Below are 17,459 nucleotides of genomic sequence, written 5' to 3'. Positions count from 1 at the left end.
TAGATGTGTCACCCCCTCTAATACTAACATCTAAAACCTGGAGTACAAAGAACTTAAAAATGTGTTCTGAGCCAGAACTATAAACTATACAGTTTTAAATCATTGACAAAGAGAAGATGAAAAGTCTTTACACTTTTTGTTTTTTTAGGACCCAAATTGTAGCCATGGCCTAAGTTGTTAAGTAAACAGCTTAATGGGTTAATGGGAAGGCAGAATAGCAATGGTGACAGAGAGTCACCCTGGAATATTTTCTTTTGAACTTTTATCCCTGGGATAATAATCTGTCCTTTATCATGGCTTAATTGCAAAGTGGTCTGCCACTGTTTCATGGTCACTGTAATAGAGTTGATCAGTTTAGGGTGTATCTTATACATTGGGATACTACCAAATGCTTTTTTATAGTCAATCCAAGCCATACTTAAATTCTTCCCCTTTTTACAGTTTTCCAGTATGACTTTATTTAACAACAAATGATCCTTTTTTCCATATGACTTTCTTTTATTGCCCTTTTGTTCTACTGTCATAATTGAGATTTCTTCTAAATGACCATAAACTCTATCGGCATCAATTCTTGTGTATAGTTTATACGTCATAGGAAGAAAAGTTATTGATCTATAATTTTTAGGGTAGCTTGCAGGTTCATTCTTAAGAAGGAGCATTGTTTTGCCTGTTGTTAGCCAGGTTGGTGTCTGTTTGGGGTGCGCATATAAATATTTTTTACTCATGGCTAAATCCTCATGCAAAGATGTTAATACTTTTAACCAAAAGTTAGGTACTGCATCTGGGCCTGGGTTTTCCAATTAGAGGCTTTTCTTAACTTTATCTCAAGCTCTCTGGCTGTTACTTCATCCCATTTCATATCTTGCAGCTTTAAACTACTTATCCTTCCTTTTACTTCTTCTATCCATTTAGCATCTTTGTTATGTTCCATAAGATCTTCATAGATACTTCTCCAAAATGTATCTACTGCCTCTTTTTTGTCAGTCTTTCAATTCCTTTTACCTTATTTCCCAATTCTCTATAAAACTTTTTTTAATCAATAAATTGCTTATTTTGTACTTTTCCTTTATATTTATCTGTGTATCTTCTACGTTTTTCCACTTGCACTTGTGCTGAACTTTTTAGTTTCTTATTTGTGATAGTGCATGATAGATCCTGGTCTGTTCTAATACTGTGCATTGCTTTAATCACATCTTTCTCACTATGTTTGTTCATCTATTCCCTCTTCTACATTCTTCTAACAGTGCCACTTCTTGTCTTAATTGCTTTATAGTTTTCTATATTCCATATTTCCAAGATGGTATTTGATTCCTCCCCTTCCTTTCCCTCACTACCCTGTGTTCTTGTGGTAGAACTTTATCAGTTATTAGTTTACCAGCACAGTATTATATCATGTTTACTTGTGTTATATTGCATGGATCTCTATGGACAGTTCTAATTTATGTGTTCATTTGTTTTATTAGACTTCTGACTTTTTGGGTTTTACTGACCTCCTGCAGTCTATTTCTCTCATTGATCTTCATGTCTTTTAAAACAAACAACTCTTCTCTTAGCTCATTTTCTTCCAAACTGAGGGCACACCCTTGTTTTCCATTTCCTGTGGGCATTCTATAGAAAGTTCTATAGCATCTTCCTATGGTACCTTCTCTTCAGTTTCATCCATTGCTCTGTCATATGGGAACTCATTGGCCTATCACTCCTCAACATTGACTGCATCTGAGTTTCCACAGTTTCCTGTTCCTTCCCTTGCTGTCTCGCTTCAAGTGAATGTTTATACTGATTTCCTGACCAATAGCTTCCTGGTTCCCCCTTAATTTGGATATTGCTCTATCCTGTTGTTGTGCTTTCTGCATTCGATTTTCTACACTGAATCCTTCACTTTGCAGGTTCGCCATAACCTCAGTTTCTATTTCTTTAACTTCTCCATTACTGATCTCCTTTACTACTTTTCCTCTTTGTCTTCTTTTTTTTTTTTTGTATTGTAAAGTTTTCCATGTCTGGATTCCCTTGCCTGTATTTCTCTTCAAGTATCTTTGGTGTTGCTCTTTTTGTATTGGTTAGTTTTGCTTTCTCCTTTGCATAGATATTACACCATATTAAATCTCTTTTTCTTTCCCATGTCCATATTTCCTGATCTTCCTGTTTCTCATTACTTTGGGGACTCACTCCATCATGTTGTGATATAACCTGTATTAGACATTCTACACCAAATCTTTCACTTTGCAGGCACTCCATAACTTCAACTTCTATTTTTTAACTTTTACCTTACTAATCTTCTTTTCTACATTCCATCTTTGTAATATTATTTTTTTATTGTAAAATTTTCCATATCCGGATGTCTTTACCTGTATTTCTCTTTGAATATCTTTAGGGCTGCCTTCTTTATATTGATTAATTTGGCTTTCTCCTTTGCATAAATATTGCACCATATCACATCTCTCTTTCTTTCCTATGTCCATATTTATTTTTATATTGTTCAAATATCTCTAGGTTTTGTGTTTATATTTTCGCACTTCCTCAGATGCTTTTTTTTCCAAACAGATCAAAAGTTTCTTGATCTATATTAAAGTTTTTCACAAATCTGTTGCATTAATGAGCACAAATTTTCATTTGAAGCTTCTGACAGTTCTTCTTGCAGAAGTATTTTTCTTTTCTCTAATTTCTCTCTCAGTCTTTTTGTATATCTTGTGTCTGGAAATTCTGGGCTTTTTACATAATAGTAACAATACATAATTTCTTTCTTATCCTCAAATGTCCACTCTATCATCTTTATGGCTCTTCTTTGGCCTATCTGTTTTTGTGATTTTTGTGGACTCCTACTTCCTTCTGCAACAGGGGGTCATCCTCCCCCTAGACCTGACCTGGCCCCATTGTAGGAATGTTTCTGTATTTTGAGGATTCTACACTGACATTTTTTTCAGTCCTGTCACCAGTGTGCCTAACAGGATTGGGCACTTTTTTATCCTGGGTCCTGTGCACACAGCTATTTCTTTTAATTTTTGACTTAGTTCTGTCCATGGAGTATCCTATATAAATACAGTCTATATATCAGTGTCGCCTTGGTGAGATTTTGTGGAAACAGGGTCCATCTTGTGAAGGTACTCACCAAGACTTGAGGATGAATTCAGTTTCAGCACTACTCCTCCCCTTTGCTTGCTACCCCAGTCTCTCCATTTGGACCACATGTTCTTGAGATGGTGGTGACTCAGATGGATGTAAAAGATTCCATGGCAGCTACTGAAAAAAGCTGGGGGAAGTTCCTCAGTGCCCTGGCCAATGTTTTCCTAGTAGCATAAATATCACCTTGGGTCTCCCTTGAAAATAGGCTACTAGCTTAGTTGGGACTAGTCTGGTCAACAAAGGATACGTAGCTGCACTGCATTTTTCTGTTTAAGAGGAATAACTGTTAGTATTAATCCTTAGGTTCTTTTATATGTAGTGACTGTGTCTCAGGCTAGTTCAGGACTTGTGTTTGCATTAAAACAGTTATACACCATTCAGCTCAAAGCAAAGGCTCCAGTAGTTTACTTTCCTATACACACTGGTGTAACTGTGTTCTTAAACCCAGTGTTTGTTGCCCACTCCCTTAAACATAATACCCTGTGACTTTCCATTTACTTGCTCTTGACAATAAGCATATAAACATAATTTTCAAAGCCTCTCCTATTATGCTTTTCACCAGGCTAAGGGACCTTTGATAAAATCCTTAATATTGACTGTACATAAACTTCTATCTCTACTCTTCTAATCTGGTCTACAAGAAACTAGTTTCCATAATTTTTACAGTCCATGACAGAGTAAAAAGTGTCATTTGAAGGACATTTTACAATGTAAAAAGATGCTTACTAATGATACTGCTTGCACTGTTTTAGTGCCAAATTAGTGAGTTAGATTTATTTATTTAGATTTAGTGGAGATTAAGTTTGGGAGGCTCCTTATACTGCCCTGTATAGTCACAGATAACTTTGAAGTAAAATTTTACCTATAAAAGACGACCTCAAAAACTCCCCAGTAACTAGCTGCACAGAGAGCAACTAACTTTTGTGTTGAGGAGCACAGCCCTGCAAAAACAAGTAATAGCCTAGTGGCCAGCCATTAACCCCTCTTGTACCATCTACTACTAACAAAATTAATTAAGGATCTGTATCCATGGATATGTACTTCCCTGCTATAGCTGCAGCCATCTTGGTGGGTATGGGCATCCAAAGGAAATGTATCAGTTTTCTCATGCTTACTGATAACCACCTAATTCTAAAGCAAACTGATACAGCGTGTTTGAGATATTGTTACACAATGTCACTGGAGGCAAGGCCCTTGGTTACCAACAAAAACAACATGAAACAGGTTTCCAGTAACACACCTACTACACATAGTGCAGAGCAGATACATAGACTCATGTATGCTGAGGTTCTTAAATGTAATCTTCCAAAACATTAAAGGCCTCCAGACATATCACACAACACAAGTATCCTCATCAATTTTCAGAGCACTCTACTAAGGTAACACGTACCAAGAAAGATAAAGCATCATCACAAGGTTTTTCAACCTCTAAGCCCGTAAGGAATACCACCCCACAACATAACATTTTAGTCACAGGAGATTCTATTATGAGACGCACAAATGTCCCATATACCAGGCTTAGCAAGAAAAAAGTCGCAGTCGGCTGCCCGTCATTAGCCAGGGTACACCAGATCACACATGCACTCAAGCCATTGCACCATATGTACCAGTATGACTGCATAGTCCATGTGAGTGTAAAATCATGTCCCAAGCTCCCGCTTACACTTATCTAGGGTACCAGAACTTGTCAGAGATTTGGGATACATAGCTAGGCTTTAGGCCCTTGTTGGTGATTAGCCTAGTACACACCTGTGACCCTAAGAAAAATGACCTGATGTAGTTCCCTGGCCTGTATGAAGAGAGACATTATAGAGATGTCAGACTTAATGTCCTAGGCCTGTACATGCCTAGTACTAAGCAACATTCTTTCTTCTCCATAGACTATGCTACAGTACCCAGAGGAAAAAAATGACTTTAATAATTGGCTTAGTATTTGTCTCACTGTAAGGGGTTATAATATTTGTCTGCCTGGGAAGATATGATAGACAGATCCTGTAGTTTTCCTAGGGATGATCTACTGCTGTCCAACCCCAAAAGGTATTTCAATATTGGCTAAAATATTGTCTACACTCGCAGTGCCTTTTTAGGCAGTGCTAATCTGATAAACCTACTAACATAACTAAACTGCCTCAAAATAATCTGAAGGTGTTACTGATCCATGCCAGAAAACTCCTGCCTATGCAAAATCTAATTATCCTGGAGAACATAGACATCTCTGCAGTTACTAATACCTGGTTTAAACCTGCAGAGAGGACCCCAGCAGTGCAAAGCTATAATGTCTTTTACACATTTATACTAGTTACTGCATGAGTAGGGTCTAAAGGTGGAGGAGTCTCAATTTACATCAAACATGAATACACCTCAAGGCTGGTCAAACAGTAAGTCATACTTGATCTTCACCACACACAGCTTGGCATAAGTAAAGTCCCAAAGCTACAGGTTCCTCTTCATGACCCTTGAAGCCCATGCCATGTGCTTGAATGAACTGGGGACATTCTTCATTCAATCCAACACAATATTCAATGGGGACTTTAACTACCCTAACATTAACTGGGAATGATGCACAACCTAAATATCAAAAATAAAGCAAACTGAGTAACGTAACAAAAAGCAATGAACTTTAATGAAAAACAAAGCTTTCAGGTGACAAACCCTTCATCAGTGTTAGCTTCATATTCCAATAAATGCATTTAAATAGTATCAAATCCACTTCACAGCCAGTCAATTAAAACAATTAATTCAATTACTTTAAAGATACACTTCTAAAAAATCAGTTATATACAAAGCAATAATAAAAAAGATATAAATAGAATATATGCACATTGCTAAAAATATTTAAAGCACTATACAAATAACCATAGAACATTTTTGTTAGATCATTTCAAACAACTTTGCCTGTGTTTAATAATTGGTTTTAACATTATAGTCTGATTTAAACTTGGTGTTTGATCTGCACATAATCGCAATATCCATTTATATTATTTCATTTCCAATTTATTATTAACGTCACTTCTCCTAATACCTTTACCAGTAATGTCAATGACTCTAAATATAAAAGAATGCAGTGTATTGGCTTCACTAATGTGTTTTGATAAAGCATTTAATATTACAATTCTTTTAATGTCTGAATTATATCTATTATTCTGTCTTTTAGTTTTCTAGTTGATTTTCAAACATAAGTCTGGGGCAAGATTTACATGTTGCCAAATAGACTGCATTTGTTGCATTACAAGTAGCAGGATGAATGTAACTGGAATCTTTATTAATATAGTTACAACAGCAGCAATCGTAGCATGGATGAGTACCATTTTTCCTGGCTTATATTTGATGGAGACCATCTTTTATTTCTTTATAACATAATTGTTGCTACAAGTTAGGACAAATCTGATACGCAAACCTAGGTATACCACCAATAAATTGAAGTTGCTCAGGTAGTGCTCTCAATATACCCCAATTATCAGATAAAATTTGTTTAATTTGTTTGGGTACTTCTATTATAGGTTATGTATCGTATAACAACATTATTATTGTTAATATTACTCATATGGTCCAACATCTCAGAATTTACAACTTTATTACTAAAATATGGTCTAGCTGTAGAATTTCTTAGTGAGGTTACCTCATTATAAAAATAAGTTGACATATCAGTTCCATAGCCCCTTTTCAGGAATTGTTAAATCATCTCTTGTGTTTGCATCTGATAAGTAGCAAAATCAGTATTCAACCAGCTTGAATGCATCCTCTGAGATCTGACTATTCCTTTAAATATATGGCGAGCATACATGCTTCTTCTATGTAAAAATGTATTTCTTAAGATGTATCGGCAATATTACAGCAAAGAGTTTTTACCACATGCAGCCATTTATAACAACTTCTTAATACAACTTTTTAATATGAGTTGGGACCTGAGTGACATGCTGACAGCACATTCAAATCCGTTACTATACTTTATGAATTTGGTTAACCTTACTCAACCATAGATGGAGCCTGTAGTTGAGGACCAAAATTTTTCTTATCTCCTTAATCAACTTGAGCGTAAAGTGGAGACATTTAAGGTACTTCAATGGCAGTGCTTTAGTTTCTCAATATATCTAGAGTTGGGCATCATACCTCAGGGTTTAAGAATACTAAAGATGCCCTCATATGGCAACACACATCCTATATTGCTAAAAAAATGGAAGGAAATAAACATAAAGTTGGGACTTGATTATATGTTCCTAATGAATAATTATTTCATGAACATTGAGAAACAATTGCAAGAGGAAATAAGTAAGCTAGAAGGTGAGATTTCTGTTACCCACCTTCTCTGAACACACAGCTGAGTATGATAATATGCTGGAATGATTAAATAAATATGACAAGAAATTGGAAACTGCCAAATGCTGTAAATTACGAAGGGACGTTAATGATTTTAATATCGGACGTATATTTTCTTGGCCTCGACAGAAAGGTATATAACTGTATAAAATCAGTTCTGACAATGGAAATACTAAACTTCCATCAAAATCAGGCTCAATGTATGCCCTAGATGAAATTGCAATACTGTTTACACAAATTGGGTCAGTGAAGTCACCAGTTGGCCATATAAAGAATGAACAAGTGGTACAACAACCAATCAATTAGTCAAGTGCTTCCAACATTGATCAAAACTTCAGACCATTGATTAATAAACAGAACAAGGAAGTTCCTGTGGTTTTTCAACTGCCTCAACAAACGGTTCATTTGAAGTTACTGGAACAACTTCATTCGAATAAACAGAATGTATCCAGAGGACGCTCGGTACAAAGGAAAAGGGTGAGGAGTCATAGCACTTCTCATATGCACAACAAGATTTGGAAATAGGTAGTGCAGTATTTTGTTCTATAATTAACTTGTCAGACACAGAGTTAACGATATCAGATGTATCATTACTTCAAAAGTGTTTAAGTTTCATACCAGCAAACATGGGCAGCTCACCTGATGCATTGACTGATTTAAAACTGTTTATACATGAGTTGTTAGACTTAAGGTTGATTTTTAGGAACAGTCTTGATGCATCTAATCTTGCCTGTAGGTGAATAAATGTTTTTGTCCCTAGTAGCCATCCTGTTGCACATGCATTTTACAGCATATGTGAATTACATATACAATGTCTTTAAGATCCTCAAAAGTTCTGTCTTCTTCTTCTTCTTTTGGCTGCTCCCGTTAGGGGTCGCTACAACAGATCAACTGTTTCCATTTCTTCCTGTCCTCTGCATCTTGCTCTGTCACACCAACCACCTGCATGTCCACTCTCACCACATCCATAAACCTAATCTTAGGCCTTCCTCTTTTTCTGCTACCTGGCAGCTTCATCCTTTGCATCTTTTTCTCAATATACTCTGCATTCCTCCTCAGCACATGACCAAACCAACGTAATCTTGCCTCTCTGGCTTTGTCTCCAAACCTTCCAACCTGGGCTGACCCTCTAATATACTTTTTCCTAATCCTGTCCATCCTCATCACACCCAGTGCAAATCTTAACATCTTCAACTCTGCCACGTCAAAATGCTCAAAAGTTCTGTAAATTTTATAATTTATCTAAAGAGGAATGCAATGCCCTTGTCAAACTGAAAAATATTGATAATATTGTGATAAAAGAAGCTGACAAGGGTGGGGCAATTGTAATGAATGAGAATGAATATTTTCAGTCTTTGTATACTCTTTTATCTGACTTTAACACCTTTAAGGAAATTACTGATGTAGATATTAACAAAACGATTAGTAAAGTTAATATGATTTTATATGTTCTACAAGCGATGAATGATATTGATATTGATACTTTTAATTACTTTACAGTACCATCTCCAGTAATACCAATTATATATGGTTTGCCTAAGGTGCATAAGTCTTTGGATAACCCTTCCATGAGCTGAATTGTCTCTGGGAGAGGGTGGCTCACTGAGCTCATATCTATTTATTTACAAACTATCTTATGCCCCTATTTAAGATATGTAAAAAGGGGGTCTGTATTAAATTGTTGAAATGGCATTACAGCGAATGCCATTTCGCAGACATGTAAAGAGCGAAATGCTCAAACAGTGAAACTCAGGTCAGCGATTTTTTTCCTAGGGAAAAAAGTCACTTGGCCTGAGCCGTGACATTGCCATTTACCCCACTGTAGTATGATCTCAGAGTTAGTATATTTAGTTGGGGGGGTGTGGGGGAGAAGCCCTTCTACTTTAAAATGTTTTAAATGGTGTGTTTTGTTTTGTTGGTCTACCGGTGACCTGGGGTGTCGCTGTTTGAGCATTTTGCTCTTTACATGTCGGCGAAATGGCATTCACTGTAATGCCATTTCAACAATTTAATATAGAGACGTAAAAAGTTACATTAAAGATACTGCTGATTTCCTTACCCAGCTGAGTGTATGGTATAAGAACAGCAAGTTGACATATTTTACTATGGTAGTGATGGATATTAAATCCCTCTTTACAGTTATCCCGATTGCATATGGGGTATCAGCAGTCAGGAAATTGTTAGAAATTGGTAAAGCAACAGGTCAAGAGATTGAAATTATCTGTGAGCTGTTAGAAATTGTTTTGGAGAATAATAATTTTGTATTTAATAATAAATACTATCATCAAATATATGGGGTAACGATGGGTACTTCTGTGGCAAACACCTATGTCACTTTAGTTCTAAGTAATTGGGAGAGTGAAACTGTATTTAATGCATCTGTGCATCTTTCTAGCAAAGTTTGCTTATTTAAATGATTTGTGGATGATGTGTTTTTTTATTTGGAATAGTACTGATGATTAATTTAACCAGCATGTTGAATTTTTGAACGATAGTATCAATTTTTTGAATTTTTCTGTGGATTAGTTCTTAAGAAAGGGTGGAATTTTTAGATGTTGCTCTTCAATATGATGGATTAGACATACATACCTCAATGTATAAGAAACCAGTACATAGAAATAAATATTGACATAGAAAAAGCATGCATGCTTCTTCTATGTAAATGTCAGCTGTTCTGTGTCAGCCGACCACCTACCAGCAGAGTATTTACAAAAAGCTGCAGAAGCCATAGCATACCCCATTGCCACCCTAATCAATAGAACCCTAACAGAGGGCACTATCCCAACCATCTGGAACGTATCCCATGTCATTCCACTACATAAGGGGGGAAGTTCTACAGAACTATCCAATTATAGACCCATAGCCATCCTTTTCACCACTAGCGAAGATCATGGAGAAATGTGTCCACAAGCAACTTATCTTACCCAGAACAACATACTAGCTAACTCCCAACATGGATTCAGGCCACAGCACAGCACCACTTCCGCCCTTCTCTCTTTCACTAATGCTATCCACCAAAATCAGAATAACAACATGCTTTCATCTGCCCTTTTCATAGACCTATCAAAGGCCTTTGATATGGTCGACCGTTATCTTCTTTAACAAACACTTAAAACCATTTCCCTGGACAACCTTGCCATTCAATGGTTCCATTTCTATCTAAGTGGTAGACAGCAAGCTGTCCTATGGCAGGATAAACTGTCCACCCTGCTACCTCTCACCCTCGGAGTCCCCCAGGGCTCTATCTTAGGTCCTCTACTCTTTTCAATTTTCATTAATAACTTCCATTCAGCCATCCCTGAAGCAACCTGTATCCAATACGCCGATGACTCCACACTGATCTGTATGGCCTCTTCCCTGTCCAGCTTGCAAACCTTAACCCAGAATGCATTTCACACAGTTGAAAACTGGCTCGCTAATCACCACTTGCTTTTAAACACAAATAAAACTAATTTACTCTTCTCCCCAACCAGTAGATCCACCACCTTCACCTTCTCCATAACCTCCAACAATGGCTCCTTTATCACTCCTGAGAGCCATACTAAGCTCCTAGGTGTAATAGTTGACAATAATCTCAAATTCAACCTGCACATCAATAAAACTATCAAAACCATTAATACAAAGCTTGGCCTACTATATAGAAATAAATCCTTCCTAACCCCATTAGCTAGGACTGCTACCACCCGCTCCCACCTACTCTCAACCCTTCTCTACGATTCCCCCATTCTCACCAATCTGAATAAACTGGAGCTAAATTAACTTACTTGCTGCTATAACCATATCGCTAGATTTGCCACAGGCTCTTCATACAGGTCCCATCATTGCCTAAACCTTAAGCTCCTCGGATGGCTCAAACTACCCACATTAATCCAGTTCAACCAGCTCATTGTCACCCACAAAATACTATACAAACCTGAAAACACTCCAGTTCTAACAAATATCATAAAACCATATCATAATCTCAGACTATTTAGATCATCCAACAAATCACTTGTCCAAACTCAAAAAGCATATAATTCTGCTGGTGACTCCCTGTTTGCCAACTTCGTTAGAAAAACATGGAACTCTCTCCCAACTATTCTTACTTGGGAACCCTCACTAAACCAGTTCAAAAAAGGCCTCAAACAATATCTTATGGAACTTTGGCTCTGTTCCTGTACCAACCCTGACTAACTCCTATCTTAACCATCTGTCTTATGTAGGCCAAACTTGCTTCTTTACTGATATCAGCCAAGTCTTTCTGATATGCAGCAAAAGTCTTTATACTCCCTCCCTAAGACCACAGAGTATGTAATTTTGTAAATAAGCTGTAAGTAACTTGTAAATAGTTTCTATCTCATTATGTGCTGCTTAACAACTCAAGCATATAACCCTGCTTTTACTATATTCAACATGTATTTTGTAATCACTGTCATTTTTGTGTGATCCCCCTCTACTGGGCCACCTCCCTAAGTACTGTATAGATATTATTGTTTTATAAGTGGAATTGTTTACTTTTGTAACCTGGAGCTTTTCTCCTCAGGCCTCCACTGAAAATGGACATGTATCCAGTCGGACTATCCCGGTCAACAAATGTAAAATAAAATAAATAATAAATAAATGCTCCCCATATATTTAAAGGAATAGTCAGCTCTCAGATGATGCATTTGAGCTGGTTGAATAATGAGTTTGCTACATATCAGAAGCAAAAACAAGAGATGATGCAACAATTCCTCGAAAGGGGCTATGGAAATGATATGTTAACTGATTCTTATAATGAAGTAATCTCACTAAGAAATACTACAGCTAGACCATATTTTAGTAATGAAGTTGTAAATTCTGAGATGTTGGTCCATATGAATAATGTTAACAATAACAATGTTGTTATACGTTACATAACACCTATAATAGAAGTACCCAACAAATTACCTAAGTTTGCATATCGGAATTGTCCTAACTTAAAGCAACAATTATGTTATAAAGACATAAAAAATTGTTTCCATCAAATAGAAGCCAGTAAAAATGGTATTTATACATGCTACAATTGTTGCTGTTGTAACTATATTAATAAAGATTCCAGTTACATTCATCCTGTAACTGGTAAGAAATATGAATTTAAGTATTTTTCTATTTATAATTCAACAAATGTGGTCTATTTGGCAACATGTAAATCTTGCCCCAGCTTTTATGTTGGAAAATCAACTAGGAGACTAAAAGACAGAATAACAGAACATAGTTCAGACATTAGACGAAATGTAACATTAAATGCTTTAGCAAAACACATTAGTGAAACCAATACACTGCATTCTTTTATATTTAGAGTCACTGACATTACTGGTCATTACTGGTATTAGGAGAGGTGACGTTAATAGTTTGGAAAGAAAGAATATAAATGGATATTGCGATTATGTGCAGATCAAATGCCATGTTTAAATTAGACTATAATGTTGAAACTGATTCTTAAACATAGACAAAGTTTTTTGAAATTATCTAACAAAAATCGTCTATGGTTATATGTATAGTGTTTTAAATATTGTAGCAATGTGCATATATTCTATTTATATCTTTTTTTATTATTGCTTTGTATATAATTGATTTTTTAGAAGTGTATCTTTAAATTAATTGAGTTAATTGTTTTAACTGATTGGCTGTGAAGTGGATTTGATACTATTTAAATGTGTTTATTGGAATATGATGCTAACACTGATGAAGGGTTTGTGAACTGAAAGTTTTGTTTTTCATTAAAGTTTATTGTTTTTTGTTACATTACTCAGTTCACTTTATTTTTGATATTTGAGTTTATGTGAATTGTTGTTTTACTTAAAGTTTGTGTTATTCAGTAATGATGCACAACCTCAGATATGTTGACCCAGGGATTCCTGGATTTTGTTAACATAAATACTCTCGAACAGCTAGCCTGTACACTCACCAGGGGTGCAAGTATCCTTGATCTGGTCCTCACAAACATGAGAGAACAATGCACTACCCCTTGTGTAAAGTCCTCATTGGATAGTTTGGACAACACATCTGTCTCCTTTGAAAATAAATATTAAACCTGGGACCTCAACTAACCATGAAACATTTGAAAAAATATGCTTAAATATTTATTATAACCTTAAAATTCTTTGGGATATTGACACATCAGCAATATTTTTGGTAAGTATGGGGTAAGCTTGGCTAGGCTCTTGAGCTAACATTAACTTATGAACCTGTAAGGATCATTAAATCATTCTTGGGACTACATTAAGAATAAAAGAAGTTACCCAAGTCATATACTAGACTCACTCAATACTCTTCTTGGCCATGTACAGCATCAAACATATCTAGGCCTATGTTTTGATCAACCTCTGTCTTTTTAGATTCATGTAGAAAGTGCAGTTGAGAAGTCACTGCAACAGCTTAAACTCAGCTACAGGCTACTTAGTCTACTCATATCAATGCCAAAGAAATCCCTTGGAGTTAATCAACTGATTCATATGTTAGAATATGCATTGCTTCTTGTTACTCAATCTATATCGACGTTGTCAATGCCTTGATGTTTCACTGTTTTCTAAATGGTCCAGAACCTCATGAGAGATAATTATTGGTCATTTTCCATGAAGACAGAATCCGAAATACCTTATCTACATTTCAAGTATACAAGCAACAACCATTTACATAGCCATAGACCAAAGTTTCCCTCTAAGTTTCTAATTCTAATGTGACCTAATGAAAGCATAATTGGAAAATATTGCATCTATAAATTGTAAACAAATGCATGCACAGAATTTATGTCTGCTATGTACCATACTCTACTAGAAGTGTCTTATCTCTGTATTGTAAATAATTACTAGTCTGTAGTAGTATGATAGTGTACTGTATGTAAATGGAGCTTTTCTCCCCTGGCATCCGCTGAAAATGGACGTGTCCAGCCGGACTTTCCCGGTCAACAAATGTAAAACAAATAAATAAAATAAGTCCAATTTACTTTTAAACATCTCTACACTATCTACTTGCCTAATTTCCAATGGCAGAGAATTCCAACTACATCTAGCTTCTATCTGGAAGAATTTCCTAGCTAATTTAGATTGCATCACATTGAAGTTAATAGTGAACTGATTATTCCTTGTACACCTACCATGCCTCAAAAAGGATATTAAATAAAATGTGTTATTTTACAGTCCTGGCTGATCACAAAGTTCATACGTTACATTGATATCCATCGCTATGAACAACCAACCTACTCATTACCTTCCTGACCTTTAAATGACCTTCAAATGATATGCATTACCATGCCTCCCATGCTAACATATTGATGTAAAATCCTGGTATCTATCCACCTGTACGACAAAATTGAGGAGATGACAAGCTTGTTAGGGCTTCCGTCTGCTTCTTTGTGGGAGATAATGCTTTCTGCAAGATTTTCTCAGCTTGGTGGAATCTATCATGTTTTATTGGTGCATGATAGGGCAATGATAAGAATTTTTGGCAGACTGAAATATTAATCTACCAGTTATTCATAACATGATCCTTCACTCCCCTATATATGTTTACAATTGCAAATAGCTGTAAATATTCCTTGCACTCACCACCTTTCATTAAAATGAATGCTCTACTCTACAGTTGTACTTTCTCTTCACTTGCTGTTCTCACTGTTGTTACCTCCTGTTAATACTTGCTGTCAAATTATATTACTTTTTACTCTAAATTAAATGACCATACACAGTGTTTTTTGCTGTGAAATGGTCCTATAAGGCAGGCTACGTCAAAGCCAGTTCAAAGCAAACCCATATGCAGATCTGCAAAGATCAAAGCAATATAGCACTCAAATGAATTCATTTTCAAAAGTATGCGCTACTGATAAGAAATGTTACTGTTAATATTAATGAGAGGTGTGTGTCATAAAATGTAAAGCTAAAACCAAAATCACTGTCATTCTCTCACTTGCTAAGATTCTCTGTTCTAGCTTTATAAATTTTCAACAGTGCAGTTTTAAATGCTACTATTAAATAATCATTTTCAAACTTATGTATGTTACATTCATGTAGTCATAAATGGCAAAGCAGAAATATTACAATTCCACTCTGCAAAATCTGTTTTCTTTCCACATCTGTATAACATTGCATCATACAGAGAACAGCAACCATAATCTGTATGTGTTCTATGGCATACAACACAGTAAATATACAATCACTCCTATTTAGTTACCCACTATCCAGCTGTTCTACCATGTACAATACAGCTTTCTGTTAACAAAATTCATTTCTTGCCACTTCCGGTACTATTAAACACTGCTAATCCTTCTGCAGGTAACTAAGCTAATACATAACTGAAGACTTCCTGTATGCATCAAATACTGTAAAAATTATTTGGGAGGATTGTATTACCATCCGAGAAGGAGTTTTCAGACAATTAAACTTAGTATTGAGTAATGTGGTTTTCTAGACATAAGGGTAGTAAACACTTTCCTTAAGGAAGAACAAACCAAAAAAAACCTAGTTATACAGGAATGATATCGGCATACATATTGCTTAAATAGACTAGTGTCATAAACTCTAATATAAGATCTGTGTTAAAGATCACTTTGCATACTTATTATAAACAAGAAAACAGGATTTAAGCTGCCATTGCTTGTTTAAACCATGGTTTATTATGTAAAAACAAAAGATGAGAGCTTTTGTCCTTGTCAGATCTAAGTTATACATTTAAGTAATACATAATATACATTTTATATACAAAAAGCAATGTAAATTATGTACAATGAAGAAATGAATCCAAGAGCACCTAAACAGATGACATTGAGTGACAGTGACTGGAGCAGTGCTACATATATCGTTTGCATTTGTATTATGTTTGGTGCTATTTACTCCTTATCTAATGTTTATCTGGCTGTTAATCAATGTGCTAGGTACAGCATCAAATAACAACACGTCTAGTCTGACATTTCTGTTATACTACTGCAGTAAATAATAAAAACAGATGGCAGTGAGATTCACCATTGTGCCGAATACTGTGATGCTAGAGAGGAGGAGCATAACGGTTATCCGAACTCAAAAAAGAATTATGCTGCTAAGGGCAAAGGTGTAATTAGGACTTAGCAACTGATTGTGAGTCTGGGAAGTATATGAGAAAAGAGAATAAACCAGTTGCCCTTGGGGTTGGTACTAAGGCAAGCTAAAAGAAAAAAACAAGTGAGAAGATGTGTGTGTATGAAAGAGAATAAAGCCAGTTGCCCTTGGAGTTGATACTAGGACAATCTAAAAAAAAAAAAAAAAAAAACAAGTGCAAAGATGTGTGTGTATGAAAATTCCCAAGCTCAGAACACAGAGGGGAGAGGAAAGGGAAAGGGTCAGAGATGGGCAAAACAAAAGGATAAAATCAAGAGAAACCAAAAAATATGTAAACTGCATGTGTAAATATTTACACAACCACATACAAACATGTACACAAATATGTGTATCTATCTACCTATATATATATATATATATATATATATATATGTATATATATATATATATATATATATATATATATATATATATATATATATATATATATGTATATATGATTTACTATTGTTATTTCAAACAGCAAAACATTTGCTGTTCAAAATAACAAAATGTTAAACCGAAATTAAACATTTTGAGTGTACACAATGTAGTCGACATTGTCGCTGAAAATGTGATGTGATAGCCATATAGGAGCTGATGTAAATCAAACTCTTATATGACATATCACGTTTTTGCACGGGGGGGCAAGCCCCCCTGCAACCCCACACCCACTGCTGCTAATTTATTCCAACTCCAAGATCACACTACAGTGTGGATATGGATGAATTTCCTACCCCCACTGTACTGTAATCTCGTACATATAGTCGAACACACTTATGCAAATGCACTATTGCATTCACTTAAATGTGTTTCACTATCCAACTCACTTTGCATTTTGAACGACATTCTGATTTTCGGCAGCATAACTGTCGACATCATGTCATTCGCAAAAATTATAGTAAACATAAATATATATATATATATATATATATATATATATATATATATACACAC

Source organism: Protopterus annectens, chromosome 10.part0, assembly GCF_019279795.1.
Source record: "Protopterus annectens isolate FY-2018-M chromosome 10.part0, PAN1.0, whole genome shotgun sequence".
In the NCBI taxonomy this organism is placed as follows: Eukaryota; Metazoa; Chordata; order Ceratodontiformes; family Protopteridae; genus Protopterus; species Protopterus annectens.
This window is presented reverse-complemented; position numbering follows the sequence as displayed.